General features: G+C 47.5%; 5 non-coding genes and 1 pseudogene across 5 annotated transcripts; all 6 read left to right on the top strand.

Annotated features, from left to right (window-relative positions):
* The first annotated feature begins 5,637 nt into the window (after positions 1–5,637).
* On the top strand, positions 5,638–5,826 carry LOC143727451 (U2 spliceosomal RNA). Its single transcript, XR_013199497.1, has one exon. It is a non-coding gene; the product is annotated as a U2 spliceosomal RNA (small nuclear RNA).
* A 444-nt stretch (positions 5,827–6,270) lies between these two features.
* On the top strand, positions 6,271–6,434 carry LOC143726592 (U1 spliceosomal RNA). The gene has a single exon (XR_013198833.1). It is a non-coding gene; the product is annotated as a U1 spliceosomal RNA (small nuclear RNA).
* A 6,602-nt stretch (positions 6,435–13,036) lies between these two features.
* LOC143727261 (U2 spliceosomal RNA) lies at positions 13,037–13,212 on the top strand (annotated as a pseudogene).
* Positions 13,213–13,656: 444 nt separating this feature from the next.
* LOC143726591 (U1 spliceosomal RNA) lies at positions 13,657–13,820 on the top strand. Its single transcript, XR_013198832.1, has one exon. It is a non-coding gene; the product is annotated as a U1 spliceosomal RNA (small nuclear RNA).
* Positions 13,821–14,946: 1,126 nt separating this feature from the next.
* Positions 14,947–15,137, top strand: LOC143727027 (U2 spliceosomal RNA). Its single transcript, XR_013199239.1, has one exon. It is a non-coding gene; the product is annotated as a U2 spliceosomal RNA (small nuclear RNA).
* Positions 15,138–15,582: 445 nt separating this feature from the next.
* LOC143726590 (U1 spliceosomal RNA) lies at positions 15,583–15,746 on the top strand. Its single transcript, XR_013198831.1, has one exon. It is a non-coding gene; the product is annotated as a U1 spliceosomal RNA (small nuclear RNA).
* Positions 15,747–15,865: the final 119 nt, after the last annotated feature.

Raw genomic sequence — 15,865 nt, 5'->3', positions numbered from 1 at the left:
CGGGCGAAAGACCTAGGACTAGTGTGCAAAAGTAGCTTTTTCACAAAATCCCAAATACCCGAAAATCTCGCCAGCGCAACCATCGAATCCGAGGCCTGCGTCTTGTTCGGCCCGAGCCAAGGATTCCGGTGATGTAAGACACTTGGGTCTGCGACGGACGGTTCAGGAGTTACGAGGCATTTCGTACTTCTGATCGCTGCAGCGCCACCTTGGGGCCGATTGGGCCGAGCCTTGGTGATGTTGTAGACCGGACGGGTACTACCATCCCTCAAGAGTTTCAAGTCTCTACGACGTACGCTTTGGTCTGCCCGCTCACTTTTAGGGCAGAATGTTTGTTGGTCCAAAATCCCAGGTTGCACTCCAAAGTGTCGTGTTGTGCGCTCTGCTGTGATCCATTTTCGGTGTCAACAGTCAAGCTGAGCTTGTTTGCTGTGAGCTGAGCTTGTTTGTTGGCGACCTTTAGACCCTCTCGCCACGGCCCAGGTGGGCGTGGCCTTTGACGGCTCCCCCGCCTCTGCGTCATTGTGTCATCGCTTCTCGGCCTTTTGGCTAAGATCAAGTGTACGCCAAATGGATGCACCGAGAGAGGAGATGCAGATGCCGACCATGATGGTGCGGTTGAGAAACACGGTCAGGATACAAGTGAAGGCGGATACGGATATGGAAGTAAAGAGAAGATTTGGACGGGACTTCGTGGTAACCGAGCTCTTGAGGGAAGTTTTTGGAATTTCAGCCTCACTAGTCTTTTGCCTGCAAGACTTTTCTTCTTCTTCTGGGTTTATGGACTTGACCTTTTTCCAGTTAAGAGATTGTGTTGTTTTTTTTGAAGCTTGGGAAAAGAAGAAAGACCATCAGTGTTTGAAAGGCCTGCAAATAATTTCAGCCTTTGCTCAGGACTTTTTACCTTTGACAATCCACGTTTACAACCCTTTTGTGGAGGACAGTGATGTGCTATCTTTTCTGGCTAGATATTGTGAGACAGTCAAAGGAGGTGAGCGTTTGAAAGACCGCTTTGGAATCTGGACTGGCAAGCGGAGGTATCTGGTGAAACTGCGAGTAGACCCAGCAGCACAGGGAGGCATTGTGCACCCTCCAGGATCCTTTTTCATCGGGTCAAATAGAGGCTTTCTGCACTACCCAGGGCAGCCACTGTATTGCAGAAGGTGTGGCGCTCAAGGCCATGTGAAGGCGGACTGTGTAGGCCAACGGTGTCGCTTTTGTGAATCGTCTGAGCACGTGGCCTCAAACTGCCCAGAGCCTAAAAGATGCAGCTTGTGTGGGGAGAAAGATCATTTGTTCCGGATGTGTCCCAGCAGGCAGAAATCTTACGCCAGCCTGTTCAAAGAAGGGCACGATTTGCAGGAAGATTTTGCTGGCTTACTGGAGAGTGTGCAGGCGGTGATGAGCAGTCAAGAGGCTGGTCCCTCGTGTTTGAACGCCAAACCGGCGTCGAAGGAGCAGGCTGGAGAAACAAGGAATGCAGAGGGGCCGGGAAAGAGCGGGAAGGTGGAGGTGGAACAGCAGACGGCGTCATCGCAAGTGTGGTCTGAATTCGACGTGGCAGAGGTGCTGTGCGGAATCTATGAGACAGACCAGGGGGCAGTGGAGATGGCAAGTGGCGGAGAGAAACAGCTCCCTTCAGGTGATGGTGAGGGCCTACAGCAACAGGACACGCTGAAACTGGGTACGGGTCAAGGATTAAGACGTCGGAGGTCTTTGGAGGACAAGAGTGCAGAGGTCGAGCGAAAGTGCAGCAGGTTCCAGGCCCAAGAGCTGACAGCCGGAAGTGACTGGGGAGAGGATGGAGACGAGATGGACGTTGAGATGGGGCTTCCTGAGGGGGAGGGGACATGCGGGAATGAGGGGAGGGCGAGAGTTTTTGAAAAGGTGAAATCTATTTTGGAAAAGAATACAGGGGGGGATGAGGGGGAGAGGGTGGAAGGGGAAGGGGGGGATTGGATTGAGGTATCAGGGGGGAGAGGAAAGAAGCGTTTGGGGAAGATGGACAGTAGGTGAATTTTGGATGTGGGGAAAATAAGGGTTCCTGTTCTTTTCTTTGCTAAGAGTTTTTTTTTTCTCCATATGGTTTGTTTAAGGAAGGCAACATTTAATGTAAGGGAGGGTGGGGGGACAGCTTTTAGGTGCAGTTTGAAAAGGTCAAAACTGTTTGTGGTTCTATGTATATTTTTTGGGGGGGTTTTGTGATATTTCTGTATGCCCAAGATGAGAGGTTTCAGGATAGCTACTCTCAATGTGAGAGGTCTGAAGATGGCAGAGCGAAGGAGAGCCTTTTTTGAGTCTTTAAAGACCTGTTGTTTTGATGTTTTGTTGTTACAAGAATGCCATCTAGAGGGCAGCAGAGACGAAGTTATTTTTTCAGAGGAATGGGAAAGGGGCCCATCAGTGTGGGGGGCGGGAAACGTTAAGGCTGATGGGGTGGGAATACTTTTCAATTCTGAAGAATTTTTAGTTGAAGGGAGTGCAATGGTTGTTCCGGGGAGGGTGTTATACATTGATGTAAGATGGAGAGGGGTGGGTGTTAGAATTATTAATGTTTATGCTCCCAGCAAAAGAGATGAGAGGTTGGGTTTCTTTAATTGTTTGAAAGTTTTATTTTTTACGCATAGGAAGGTTTTTCTTGGGGGGGACTTTAATGTGTCGCTGGATAGAGAACCTAGAGGGGAGTTAGCCAATTTAATTAGAAGTTTTTCGTTTCGTGATTCCTTCAAGGTGGTAGGGGGAGCATCAGAGGGATATACATGGAGAAACAGTAGAGGAGAAGCTTCCCGCCTGGATTATGTGTTTGTACCTGCGGGAATTGAAATGGGGAAGTTTTTTAGGTTACCGGTCTGGTTGTCGGACCATTGTATGGTAGGGGTGGAGGTGGAAGTGGGGGGGTGTGAGAGGGGAAGAGGGTCCTGGAGGCTGAATAGGTTTTTTTTGCAGGACGAGATTTTCTGCCAGGTGTTCAGACATCTTTATAGGGCGTGGCAGAATTTGAAGGGGTTGTATGTGTCGCGGGCCTTGTGGTGGGAGGGAGTTAAGGAGAGAATAGGAATTTTCTGTAGGTGGTGGGGGAGGGCTAAAGCAGTGAAAAGGAGAGAGGTAATTAATGGTTGGAATAGGGAAATGCAGTTTCTGTGGAATAATGGAGGGAGTGGGGTAGCAGGGGTAGGAGGCAGGTTCTACGAGTTACAGGGAAAGATAAAGGATTTCTATATGAAAGAGGCGGAAAAGTTTATGTTAGAGATGGGCAGGAGGAGAAGGGTTTTGGAGGAAGGGCCATCAAAATTTTTATTCGCTGCCATAAAGAAAAATCAACAGAAGAGAGGTATAGAGATTTTGAGGACAGAGAATGGGTATACAAAGTCGACGGATGAGATGTTGAGTGTGGTGGAGGAGTTTTATAAGCAGCTTTTTAGTGTTAGAGGTTCTGTAGATTCTTTGGCAGAAGGGTTTTTAAAGTGCTTAAGGAAATCTTTAGAGAGTGAGGAAGCTGATGGTCTGGAAGGGGAAGTTTCTTGGCAAGAAGCAAGAGAGGCGATGGTAACTCTTAAGAAAGGGACGGCTCCAGGTTGTGATGGGTTGCCAATTGAGTTATATTGCTCTTTTTGGCAGCAAATTGGGAAGGACCTGGTGGAGGTGTATAATGAGAGCCTGTCGGCTGGAATGCTTCCCGAGTCAATGAGGACAGGGCATGTCTCCCTTCTGTATAAGAAGGGAGACAAGGAAGATTTGGCAAATTGGAGACCCATCACTTTGCTCAATATAGATTACAAGATCCTGGCAAAAGTGATAGCGGTGAGAATGAGGTCGGTGGTAGGGAGGGTAGTGCATCCGGACCAAACCTGCGGGGTGCCTGGGCGGACTAGTAGTTTGAATCTAACGCTGATAAGGGACGCTGTAGGGTGGGCTGAGCAGAGGAATCTTCCGCTAGCTATCTTAAGCCTCGATCAAGAAAAGGCTTTTGATAGAGTCGGGCTTTCTTTTTTGTTCAAAGTTTTGGAGAGGGTAGGATTTGGGGAAGGGATTAGAGCGTGGGTGCGTTTATTGTATGAGGGGGCGGAGAGTAAGGTGAGAGTGAATGGCTTTTTGACGAGGTCAGTAAAACAGTTGGGAGGGGTGAGACAAGGTTGTCCCTTGTCCCCCCTCTTATATATCCTGTTCATAGAGCCTTTGGCAGCCCGTTTAAGAACTTGGCAGAGGTTCAGTGGCTTGCATATGCCAGGCGCGGGAGGTAGGTGCGCAAAAGTGTCCGTGTATGCAGATGACATGACACTGTTCTTGACGACTGAGAGGGATTTTGCGGAATCAACCCAGATCCTTAGGGACTTTGGGGAGGCTACGGGGGCAAAAGTGAACATGTCAAAGTCAGCAGTGATGTTTGTCGGGAAGTGGGCTGGGAAGGAAACCGTCACTGGGGGATATAGTTTATGTGAAAATGGCCTAAAAATTTTGGGGGTACGGTTTTTCAGGCAGAATAGTGCCAAGGAGAACTGGAAGGTTTTGGTTGGGAAAATCCGCTCCAAAGTGGGGTTTTGGAGAACAAGAGAACTTTCTCTATCGGGGAGGGCATTGGTGATAAAAGCGGATTTGCTGCCTACAGTTAATTTTTTAGCTTATGTTTTCCCTATTCCTTATAATGAGGGCCGTGAGTTGGATAGTCTGGTGTTTTCTTTTTTGTGGAAGGGTGGGTGTGAGATGGTATCGAGGGCACAGGTGGGGCAAGATGTTAAGCAGGGCGGGAGAGGGGTACCGTTTTTTAGTTTGTGGGTTGCAGCTATTTTTGTTTCTTTTACGGCACGCCTGATTGTACAGGAGAGGGTTCACAAAGCTTATTATTTTGCAAGGTTCTGGGCAGCCTTCTTACTGAGATCAATAACTATGTGGGACAAGTTGGTTCCATGGTCGATGGATAGGACGGCGGAATACCAATGGCTGGCTAATTTTCTGCACAAACATTCTTGGGGTTTGGAACAGGGAATAGTTTTGAACCATAAAGAATTGTATAGAGGCTTAAGGGAAAGGGAGAGGGGGGAAGAGGGATTAGAAAGACTTCTGCCGGTCAAGGTGAATTGGAAGATGATACAGCCGTCATATATAGATGGGGCGGGCAGGGACCTTCATTGGATGGGGGCCCTGGGGCGCTTGCCTGTAAGAGAAAGGCTGTACCGTCATGGGCAAGGAAGGTCACCTTTATGCCCAAATGAGTGTGGGAAGGAAGAGACAATTGAACATGTCTTTTGGTCATGTCCAATTGCGTCAGCCTTTTGGAAAGAGGTGAATCAATGGTGGGTGGGATGGAGGGGCCCTATATTGACCAGAAACCTGGTAATTTATGGGGAAGGTTTGGAGAGGCAGAGGGCGGATGTGAGGAAAGGAGTATGGATAATTGTAACCGAAGGGAAGAGATTTGTGTGGAATCATAGGACCTCAATGTTGAGGGTCAAAAAACCAAGGATGGATTCAAAGTTAATTGTATGTTGTGTATTAGCAAGAGTACTAAAATATGTAGACGAAGGAAAAATTAAAAAAGAAATAGAAAGATACCTGAGTAGGAGAGGGAGATAGGATTTAAAAATTGGTTCTATGTGTAAAATGATGGTACATTGAAAAAGTGTGTTGTAAAATCATGTAATATATGTATGTAAATGATGGATTAAAAAAAAAAAATCTGTTCTTATCAGTTTAATATCTGATACGTGCCCTACCCGGGCACCATATATTAAATTGATTTTTGGAACTGGGAGATGGAACAGGGGCTTGCTCCGTCCACTCCACGCATCGACCCGGTATTGCAGTACTTCTGGGAACGGTGCACCCCCCAAAACTGCGTTCAATGAAAGAGATGTTTTAGTCTTGTGTGGCAGCAGGTGTTAATGGAAGTAACGTATATTGCTGTGCATGGGTGCTTTAAAGGTGTTGTAGGTGATCATATGCTATACAGGTAATGGTGGTGTGAGAGGGAAAAAAACGGGAAAAAAAACAACAACTCTGTTCTGATCTCGTGTAACATCTGATTCGTCCACTATCCGGTGACCGCGTGTGAAATTGATTTTTGGCTCATGGATCCGGAGCATGAAAACAACATCATCCACAACAACAACAGCAAAAGAGCCCGACGCTGCAGATTTTTGATGTCTCTCTCTTATCTCTTGGAGTTTTTACGAATGAGCTGATGAGTCGAATCAGGTGTGTGTTTGATTGTCCGACCGTTGGTGAGGATTGCGGAGAGGGACAGCGTCCCTCTGACGGGAGGCCTGGGAATTCATACTTACCTGGCAGGGGAGACACCATGATCAGGAAGGTGGTTCACCCAGGGCGAGGCTCGGCCATTGCACTCCGGTTGTGCTGACCCCTGCGAATTCCCCAAATGTGGGAATCTCGACTGCATAATTTATGGTAGTGGGGGACTGCGTTCGCGCTCTCCCCTGGACACACTGGTTAAAAGAGCAGATTGTTCGAGTTCCTCTTCTTCTGGTAGTTAACGACCTAGGAAGTCCAGAGAATTGAACTGCAGTGGTTGATCGAGACATGTAAAACTCTCAACCTAGGACCAGTCTGCAAAAGTAGGGCTGTTTTTTAGTTTTTTTTTCATCATTCTTCAAATAATCTCCATTATTCAACCAGCGCTTTGATTGGCAGCAGTGGTCCTAGAAGCAAAGTTGTTCCGAATGAGGAGTTCTATCATGTGGTATGAATACCTTGTGCATGTGTGAAAAATCACCTGACATACAGTCGCCTATGGCCGTATTCATGTTGTTGTTTTTACTGTTTACAGCGCCACCAAGTGGCCAGTCGCCACATCCCTTTTCACCTGAGCACAGGCTGAGCCCGTGCACAGGTGTACCGACTTGGGTGTAATTGTCTCATTCCGTTGGAGAGTTATGGCCATTTAAGTAAAGCCCGCCTCGCCCACTCCCAACGTTTTGGCGTCCCGTCGCCAACGTGAATCGAAATTCCGACTTTTTTCCCCATCGCTGTCGGCAATCAGACTCCAGGGAATCTTTCTGCACCGGTTTGGGTCAGATCGGGCGAAAGACCTAGGACTAGTGTGCAAAAGTAGCTTTTTCACAAAATCCCAAATACCCGAAAATCTCGCCAGCGCAACCATCGAATCCGAGGCCTGCGTCTTGTTCGGCCCGAGCCAAGGATTCCGGTGATGTAAGACACTTGGGTCTGCGACGGACGGTTCAGGAGTTACGAGGCATTTCGTACTTCTGATCGCTGCAGCGCCACCTTGGGGCCGATTGGGCCGAGCCTTGGTGATGTTGTAGACCGGACGGGTACTACCATCCCTCAAGAGTTTCAAGTCTCTACGACGTACGCTTTGGTCTGCCCGCTCACTTTTAGGGCAGAATGTTTGTTGGTCCAAAATCCCAGGTTGCACTCCAAAGTGTCGTGTTGTGCGCTCTGCTGTGATCCATTTTCGGTGTCAACAGTCAAGCTGAGCTTGTTTGCTGTGAGCTGAGCTTGTTTGTTGGCGACCTTTAGACCCTCTCGCCACGGCCCAGGTGGGCGTGGCCTTTGACGGCTCCCCCGCCTCTGCGTCATTGTGTCATCGCTTCTCGGCCTTTTGGCTAAGATCAAGTGTCTGGTCCTAAGGTAGAGACAGCGATCGCCTCTTGTTGGACTTGGTCTCGTGTGTTGCTTGTCACACGGGACACACACCCTTCAGGAGGTACATTGACAAGCGGCTTTTAATTGACGACTCGTTCTACGAGGAATCTTCTGGTTTTAAGGTAAGCAGGTTTTAATTTATTTATTGTATATTTATTGTTGGGTTTTAGCCGCAGCAGGCTAGTGGTGCCTCCAACATGTCGGCTGCTCGTGCCGGCATGAGGAGGCACCACAGCGTGCGTTTTAAATTTAAACCAAAAGAGGATGGCACTCTCCGGGTCATGTCCAGGCTGGACTTTTCTAGGAAGTGCATCCAACAGTTACTCGGTTTTAAGGTTGTGGACATAAACTGCCTGTTGACTCTGCCCCTGAATCATGGCTTTGATGTAAGTTTTGCTTCTGCTTCCTTGCTAAGTACTTTTTGGACTCGATTTGAAATGTGTAAAGCCAATTTCTCCATGTTCACTGTGGAAAAACTGACTGATAATTCACTGAAAGTTGTGATTGTCAGGATGTTTAATGAAACAGTTAGTGGAGAAGATATTTCTGTATGGTTGGCAAGATATTGCTCTATTCGTGGACAACCAGTCAAGGTTTTAGATGAAGACGGTATCTGGAGCTGTGCGTGGAGAGTGCCCATTAAACAATGGGCAGATCCCAACAGCTACCATGGCCTGAGTCAAATACCTTCTATGATTGTGTTGGGAGAGAATAGAGGCTACATCCATTACCAAGGGATGCCCAAGCTATGCCGCAAGTGTGGCAAACTTGGACATCTCGCCGAGGCATGCCAAGAAGTAGTGTGTAGGAAGTGCAGAGAAATTGGGCACATTTTTGAAGAGTGCCAAAATGGCAGAAAGTGCAACCTCTGTGGAGAATCATCCCATCTCTACAGAGACTGCCCTAAAAGTTTTGCCAACAAGTTAAAAAGCAACAAAATGGCCGCCCCACCCAAAGAACAAACAATTGAGGAGGCGGGCCCCGAGGTTTCGGCGGGAAATTCAAACCCCCAGCCAGCCTCAGGGATTGGACAGGAAGGAGGAAGTGGGGCGGCCACAGGGGCGGAGTCAATTCTGGCAGTTGGTGAGGGGGAGGAAGCCAATCCTCAAAATGAAATTGAAAAAGAAGACAGTATGGAGGATGAAGAGGAGGAAATGGCTTCCTCCCTAGTAACCGTGTCTGAGGTTAGTGTGTCCACGAGTGGGAGTGAAACAGATGTTTCGCTCCCCAATGCTCAAGTGCAGAAAAGAACTGCGAGATCTCCTCTGGTTCAAACAGAGGAGAAAAAGCTGCGGGTAGCGCATCGGCTAGATAGTTCCCCCATGGAAGATCTAGACCGTATGTGGCCCGCAGAATCTCCTAATGAAGTCTCTTTTCTGCATTTCAAGCTAAGAACATCATCGCCAAAGGATTCGCAAGAGGCCTTCTCTGCGAGCCCTGAGGCGTCAAGCACTTGCCCCCCTGATCCCAGCTCATCTGGGGAAAAGGGAAGGCAAGTGCAACAAGAAATAACATGATTTTAATTATACCTCTGTAGTCCCTTGGTTGCTTTTAAATGTCTCACACCCTTTTAACCATACTGCTCATGGCTCTCACTATCTCCACAATCAATGTGAGAAGTGTGAAGAGCAATATACGAGCACAGAGTGTGTTATCCTTTTTAAAATCTTTTAAGTCAGATGTGTTTTTATTGCAAGAATGTGGTCTGCCTTTTTTAACAAATTACAGGAAGTGGGAGGAGATTTGGACCCCAGGACTTTCCATCTGGAGTGGGTCCAATTTTAACAAAAATGACGGTGTTGCTATTTTAGTAAAAAATCCCCATGTTTTGGTGAAGGGCAGCACTGTGGTGAGGGATGGGCGGGCAATTTTAGCTAATCTGACTTTTTTAGGTAAGGATTTTAACATTTTAAATGTGTATGGTTTTACAGGTAAAAACAACAGGTATGAGCTTTTAGAAGACCTGCAGCCCCACATGCTCGGGAGGGCTCCCCTAGTGGTAGCAGGGGATTTTAATTGTGTTTTATCAAGACAGGATAGAAAGAGGGTAGGAGAGGATTTTAAGGTCGACAAGACATCGGTTTTATTACAAAATATAGTCAAAGATTTTAAGTTAGTTGACTGCTTTAAAACAATGCATCAAAGAGAGGAGGGCTTCACCTGGTTCAGTGGTGATGGCGCCAGAGCCTCTCGAATTGACTATGTTTTTACAAGGGACTGCCCGCCGACCGATGCTACATTGAGCCCCCTCTTCTTTTCTGATCACATGATGCTCTCCTGCACCCTTTCACTACCCACGGGTGTGACCGTAGGGGGAGGGCTGTGGAAGCTGAACTGCTCCCTATTAGAGGATGAGGAAGTGATTAGTGAATATAGGGAGCAGTTCAGCCAATGGCAGACCCTCCAAGACTTTTTCGACTCACGTGCACAGTGGTGGGAGATGGTGAAACAAAGGACAGGACGGTTTTTTAAACAAATTGGAAAAGAAAAAAAGAATAAAGAAAAAAGACGCATGATGGGGCTGCAAAAAAGACTGCAGAGATATTTTAACCTTTTAAACAGTGGATTGGATTTTACAGAAGAAATTAAAGAAGTAAAGAAAGAAATGTCAGATTTGTCCGAAACAAAGACTAAAGGTGTCATTTTAAGATGTAAGGAGAGAGAAATAGAAGAAGGGGAAAAGTGTACTAGATATTTTTTTAAAAAGACAATAACACGGGGAGGGTCAATTAATACTTTAAAAACTTTTACAGGTGGGGAGGTAAATACAACAGATCTGATTTTAGGGGAAATTGAAAGTTTTTACAATAATTTATACAGCACTAAAGAGGTACACAATGGCATCTTAGAGGAAGTTTTAGGGTTTTTAGACAAAAAGGTAAAGAGTCCAGATGTGCTTTTATCCCAAGATTTTACTCTTTTAGAAATGCACAAAGCGCTAAAAGGTTTTAAAAAGGGGAAGTCCCCAGGCTTGGATGGACTCCCCTTTGAGTTTTATCTGACTTTCTGGGACATTTTAGCACACGACTTATTGACAGTTTTTAAAGAACTTGAGACTCTTGACAGACTTCCAGACAGCTTTAGAGTAGGGATAGTTACATTACTATACAAAAAAGGGGACAAGACTGACCTGAGAAACTGGCGACCAATCACTCTTTTAAATTATGATTGTAAACTTTTTAGTAAGATTTTAGCTACACGTATGTCGACTGTTTTAGAGGACGTAATCCACCTGGATCAAGCATGCGCTGTGCCCGGCAGGAAGATCACGGACAGCCTGGTACTGATCAGAGACGCCATCTGTTTTGCGAGAGACAGAAACATTCGGCTAGTAGTCCTAAATTTAGATTTCGAAAAAGCCTTTGATCGCGTCTCGCACCAGTACCTGTTCCAGGTACTGGAAAAAATGGGGTTTCCTGGGAGGTTTATAGCCTGGGTGGGACTGCTGTACAACGATCTGTCTAGCAGAATTTTGGTTAACGGGCATTTATCCAAAGCTGTAAAACTCTACAGCGGCGTCCGTCAGGGGTGTCCTTTATCTCCCCTTCTGTATGTGGCTTGTATTGAGCCACTGGCACAAATCTTGAGAAGGGATAAATGGATTAAAGGACTAGACATCCCAGGGACTGGTGGACTGACGGCGACCTGTGTTTTATATATGGATGACGTGACCCTTTTAGCGACTGACCTTTTATCAGTACGAAGAGCAATGGACTTGACTGACTGGTACGGTCGGGCCTCGGGCGCCAAGCTCAATAGGAGTAAGTCCGAGGCCCAGCTCTTCGGGCCGTGGGGGAACGTGGACACAGTTGGACTAGATTTGGATTTTAAAGACAATGATTTGAAAATTTTAGGTGTAAAATTTGACAGAGAGGGTGGAGGACAAGGAAACTGGACTGACATGTTAGGGAAAGTCAGGCAAAGACTGGGCTTTTGGGGACTGAGACAATTGACGTTTGAAGGCAAGATTTTAATTTTTAAAGCTGTGATTTTACCACTGATTTTACTTGTCTGTTCTGTTTTTAGTCCCCCAAGACGATTCCTGGCCAACCTGGAGAGGGCGGTATTTTATTTCCTGTGGGGGTCCAAGTGGGAACGACTAAAGAGGGAGGTCGTCAAAAAGAAAAAAGAGAATGGCGGGAAAGGCCTCCCAGACCCCCACCTGTTTTTAGGCAGCCGCTTTGCCGCCCTCCACATCCAGTACGCACTGACCCCATCCAGAGAACACAAGACAGCAGCCATGACCCGATTCTGGATGGGGTCATACCTAAGAACTTTGAAAATTTTACCCATTGATCTTAAAAGTCCTGTGTCTTTTAATTTGTCAAAAGAGCATAGTTTTATTAAGAAATTTTTAAAGAAATATCTTTTAGAGACAAATGATGCCACCATTTTAACTAACCATAAGTCTCTTATCTCTCTTGTGCAGGATCGAGAATCGGTGAGCCCGGTTCCAGGCCTCACACTAGGTGAGGCCAAAGATGTTTGGAGGAACGCAGCCCACCCAGCTCTCCAGAACAGGCTTAAAGACTTGTCGTGGATGGTGGCTCATGAGATCCTCCCGGTCAGGGCGGTTATGCACTCCAGAGGCATGGCCAAAAACTCCACCTGCCCACGGTCCGGATGTGGTTCCCCGGAGACCGTTCGACATCTGCTCTGGGAGTGCGGCGAAGCGCGGGACCTGTGGGCCAAGACCGGCCCCCTGTTTTTCCCGTGCCTGCCAGCGGGTGGGGCCCAGGTGGACTACAAGCTCGCCATCCTGGGGGTGGGTCAGGGCTTGAAGGAGCTGACACAACCAAAATTTTCCTCGCTCTGGCTCACCCTAAACGTGATCAAGGATGCCATCTGGGTCACCAGAAATCTGCTGGTGGGGAAACGCGTGACGGTCCCCCTCCACGCGTGCGAGCAGAAAATAAGATCAACGCTGCAGGGTGGGCCGCACGTCGTTATTCGGATGGGGGGGCCGGGGTCACACGTAGAAGGTCCCGGCCGCCACCGACCCTGGCCGCCCGTAGATGCACCCTCACCACACCGGCTACGGGAACAGCGGGCCAGCGGGCCGGAGGAGAGGGGATCTCCGCTGGGCACCAGAAGCGGGGAGTCTGGGGCCTGTTCTGGAGACCTGGAGTGAATGGACAATTTTGATAGGGACTCACCCTCGATCCTGTACAAGAGATGTTTTATTTGGCATATTTTATTGTTTTATTGTTTTATATTTGCATTCCTATTTTATTTTAATCCATTTTACCTTTACTTTAAAACAACACACAACATACATGGACTTTTACACAACACATCAACATAACTGATTTTTAACTGTAACTTATGTCCTTTTTGTTGTTTTAAGATATGTGCAAAAATGTGATTTTATAAGGAAAAAATGGATATTGAAAGAATGGAATGAAACAATGTGACAATAAACTTTTTTCGAAAGAAAAATCTGTTCTTATCAGTTTAATATCTGATACGTGCCCTACCCGGGCACCATATATTAAATTGATTTTTGGAACTGGGAGATGGAACAGGGGCTTGCTCCGTCCACTCCACGCATCGACCCGGTATTGCAGTACTTCTGGGAACGGTGCACCCCCCAAAACTGCGTTCAATGAAAGAGATGTTTTAGTCTTGTGTGGCAGCAGGTGTTAATGGAAGTAACGTATATTGCTGTGCATGGGTGCTTTAAAGGTGTTGTAGGTGATCATATGCTATACAGGTAATGGTGGTGTGAGAGGGAAAAAAACGGGAAAAAAAACAACAACTCTGTTCTGATCTCGTGTAACATCTGATTCGTCCACTATCCGGTGACCGCGTGTGAAATTGATTTTTGGCTCATGGATCCGGAGCATGAAAACAACATCATCCACAACAACAACAGCAAAAGAGCCCGACGCTGCAGATTTTTGATGTCTCTCTCTTATCTCTTGGAGTTTTTACGAATGAGCTGATGAGTCGAATCAGGTGTGTGTTTGATTGTCCGACCGTTGGTGAGGATTGCGGAGAGGGACAGCGTCCCTCTGACGGGAGGCCTGGGAATTCATACTTACCTGGCAGGGGAGACACCATGATCAGGAAGGTGGTTCACCCAGGGCGAGGCTCGGCCATTGCACTCCGGTTGTGCTGACCCCTGCGAATTCCCCAAATGTGGGAATCTCGACTGCATAATTTATGGTAGTGGGGGACTGCGTTCGCGCTCTCCCCTGGACACACTGGTTAAAAGAGCAGATTGTTCGAGTTCCTCTTCTTCTGGTAGTTAACGACCTAGGAAGTCCAGAGAATTGAACTGCAGTGGTTGATCGAGACATGTAAAACTCTCAACCTAGGACCAGTCTGCAAAAGTAGGGCTGTTTTTTAGTTTTTTTTTCATCATTCTTCAAATAATCTCCATTATTCAACCAGCGCTTTGATTGGCAGCAGTGGTCCTAGAAGCAAAGTTGTTCCGAATGAGGAGTTCTATCATGTGGTATGAATACCTTGTGCATGTGTGAAAAATCACCTGACATACAGTCGCCTATGGCCGTATTCATGTTGTTGTTTTTACTGTTTACAGCGCCACCAAGTGGCCAGTCGCCACATCCCTTTTCACCTGAGCACAGGCTGAGCCCGTGCACAGGTGTACCGACTTGGGTGTAATTGTCTCATTCCGTTGGAGAGTTATGGCCATTTAAGTAAAGCCCGCCTCGCCCACTCCCAACGTTTTGGCGTCCCGTCGCCAACGTGAATCGAAATTCCGACTTTTTTCCCCATCGCTGTCGGCAATCAGACTCCAGGGAATCTTTCTGCACCGGTTTGGGTCAGATCGGGCGAAAGACCTAGGACTAGTGTGCAAAAGTAGCTTTTTCACAAAATCCCAAATACCCGAAAATCTCGCCAGCGCAACCATCGAATCCGAGGCCTGCGTCTTGTTCGGCCCGAGCCAAGGATTCCGGTGATGTAAGACACTTGGGTCTGCGACGGACGGTTCAGGAGTTACGAGGCATTTCGTACTTCTGATCGCTGCAGCGCCACCTTGGGGCCGATTGGGCCGAGCCTTGGTGATGTTGTAGACCGGACGGGTACTACCATCCCTCAAGAGTTTCAAGTCTCTACGACGTACGCTTTGGTCTGCCCGCTCACTTTTAGGGCAGAATGTTTGTTGGTCCAAAATCCCAGGTTGCACTCCAAAGTGTCGTGTTGTGCGCTCTGCTGTGATCCATTTTCGGTGTCAACAGTCAAGCTGAGCTTGTTTGCTGTGAGCTGAGCTTGTTTGTTGGCGACCTTTAGACCCTCTCGCCACGGCCCAGGTGGGCGTGGCCTTTGACGGCTCCCCCGCCTCTGCGTCATTGTGTCATCGCTTCTCGGCCTTTTGGCTAAGATCAAGTGTAGTATCTGTTCTTATCAGTTTAATATCTGATACGTGCCCTACCCGGGCACCATATATTAAATTGATTTTTGGAACTGGGAGATGGAACAGGGGCTTGCTCCGTCCACTCCACGCATCGACCCGGTATTGCAGTACTTCTGGGAACGGTGCACCCCCCAAAACTGCGTTCAATGAAAGAGATGTTTTAGTCTTGTGTGGCAGCAGGTGTTAATGGAAGTAACGTATATTGCTGTGTATGGGTGCTTTAAAGGTGTTGTAGGTGATCATATGCTATACAGGTAATGGTGGTGTGAGAGGGAAAAAAACGGGAAAAAAAAACAACAACTCTGTTCTGATCTCGTGTAACATCTGATTCGTCCACTATCCGGTGACCGCGTGTGAAATTGATTTTTGGCTCATGGATCCGGAGCATGAAAACAACATCATCCACAACAACAACAGCAAAAGAGCCCGACGCTGCAGATTTTTGATGTCTCTCTCTTATCTCTTGGAGTTTTTACGAATGAGCTGATGAGTCGAATCAGGTGTGTGTTTGATTGTCCGACCGTTGGTGAGGATTGCGGAGAGGGACAGCGTCCCTCTGACGGGAGGCCTGGGAATTCATACTTACCTGGCAGGGGAGACACCATGATCAGGAAGGTGGTTCACCCAGGGCGAGGCTCGGCCATTGCACTCCGGTTGTGCTGACCCCTGCGAATTCCCCAAATGTGGGAATCTCGACTGCATAATTTATGGTAGTGGGGGACTGCGTTCGCGCTCTCCCCTGGACACACTGGTTAAAAGAGCAGATTGTTCGAGTTCCTCTTCTTCTGGTAGTTAACGACCTAGGAAGTCCAGAGAATTGAACTGCAGTGGTTGATCGAGACATGTAAAACTCTCAACCTA

This window comes from Siphateles boraxobius, unplaced genomic scaffold (genome assembly GCF_051911475.1).
Source record: "Siphateles boraxobius isolate OS27281-9 unplaced genomic scaffold, OSU_SipBor_1 77, whole genome shotgun sequence".
Classification (NCBI taxonomy): Eukaryota; Metazoa; Chordata; class Actinopteri; order Cypriniformes; family Leuciscidae; genus Siphateles; species Siphateles boraxobius.
Note: the sequence above shows the minus strand (reverse complement) of the source record. Positions and strands in the feature narration are given on the sequence as shown.